This window comes from Sinocyclocheilus anshuiensis, unplaced genomic scaffold (assembly GCF_001515605.1).
Source record: "Sinocyclocheilus anshuiensis isolate Anshui unplaced genomic scaffold, SAMN03320099.WGS_v1.1 scaffold1286, whole genome shotgun sequence".
NCBI classification, from domain to species: domain Eukaryota; kingdom Metazoa; phylum Chordata; class Actinopteri; order Cypriniformes; family Cyprinidae; genus Sinocyclocheilus; species Sinocyclocheilus anshuiensis.
Window position 1 is genome coordinate 782556 of NW_015554223.1, and position 1843 is coordinate 784398.

Sequence of the window (1843 nt, forward strand, 5' to 3'; positions counted from 1 at the left end):
TAATAATAATTATTTGATAAATCACAATGACATAAAAAGTCGAAACGATGAGATACTAAGTCTTAAAAATATGACCTAAAAAGTCATAGGCTACCATAAACAAGTAAAAGACTTAAAAAATAGCTATGAAATAAAAAGTCAAAATGATGACATAAAAAAATCCAAATGATTAAATATAAATGAATACTTATGACATATACAAATCGGCTTCTTAGATCATAATTATGCCATTTATATTATAATATGCCAATTATGACTTTTTATGTCATAGCCTACTTATGATTTGCCAAAGGATGAAATGAGCGTATAATATTGTTCTCATATCTACAAGCAAACAAATGAAGGCGTCTTATTCCTCAGCAGTCTACCCACTACTCTCTATGACCATAGTACTACCAAAGAGTATAGAAGACCAAGAGGCGAAACTCAGTAGAACGTTCCTAGCAGCAGCCCTGCGCTTCCGCCATTTTGGGGTGAAAGCGACTCGGCAGTCCACTAGTGATGCCACTAGATTCTAGCTGTCGCTATGGCAAATATCAGCTACTTTGTTTAAAAAAACATACATTAAAGCTGAAATACAGCCTGAACGATGACAACAATATCGTACAATTACTAGAATAGTGATCATCAAATCCTTTTAACAGTTTATTTTACAGATTTTATTTTAAAGTCTTCCCTTTTTTTCACAAAACCTTTTGCTCTCTAGAAACTATGTCAGTTTCGGTTGAAAATATTTTAAGTTCAAGTGTTAGCATTATTAACACTGAATTAATACGAACATATGAAATTAAATTAATGACAAAAATTAGGAATGTTGGACAATAAATATATAACAGGAATATAACAGCTTGACAGTAAACAGTTTTTGCAGTATTGTCTTATATTAATGTCTGTTAAAGGAAGACTGTAAACAAACAAACACACACATACAGCCACTTTCTCCAAAATCTTTTAATTATTTAATTATGACAGACACAGCAATGCATCATGTTCTAATCTAGATCATCATGTTTGTAGTGTATTCCAGGGGATTAAAACGTACAATATATATTTCAGACCTAGTGGAGTAATAGTAAATAATAACATAGTAAGTAATTGTAAATGTGTAAAGCTGCATAAGCTCATTACTTAGCCATATAAATCATTATTATGGTTTCTATGGCTAGGACCTGCAGTTCCTACAAGGATTTAAGTTTACTAACGTTACTAGACTAAAAACAGTTCAAGTTAGCAGGTGCATAAAACAGCGCTAACGTTACGTCCCCACTTCAAAACACACAATATTTTACACTTTTGGGAATAATTACCTGTCAGGGTCTTTGGGAAAACGATGAAAGGCAATATTTTTACTGTCACACTGATAGTTTTATATCTGTGCTGTTCTCCAGTTGGAATTTTCACCCCAAAATGGCGGCCGCGCTACCGCAGCGCCATCTAGTGATTGTTACCCAAAAAGCATCAGAGTTTCGCCTCTTAGGCTGCATTCCACTCCACTTTTAGGCACGCACTCGCAAACTCCCCTAAGCACGTCCCCTCGGGGGAATCCCCGCTGTCATTTTGAAGTGCGTTCCACTTCGTGAAGTGGACGAGGGAAGTTTATATGGACTAATATATGAATGATTTTTTAAAAATTTATAACAGCCCAAACATACCTATATACATATAGAATGCTGCACCAAATTCATAAGGGAAAAAAATGTAAACAATAAACCAACTCCATAGCTGATTCTAAGTGATCAAGGGCTTAGGACGTTCCAGTTCAGAGCGTTCCAAGGGTTCCGCCAGAAGTGGGCACTCATGCAACGTAATCAATGACGTACATCCGAGTAAACGAGACGGAGGG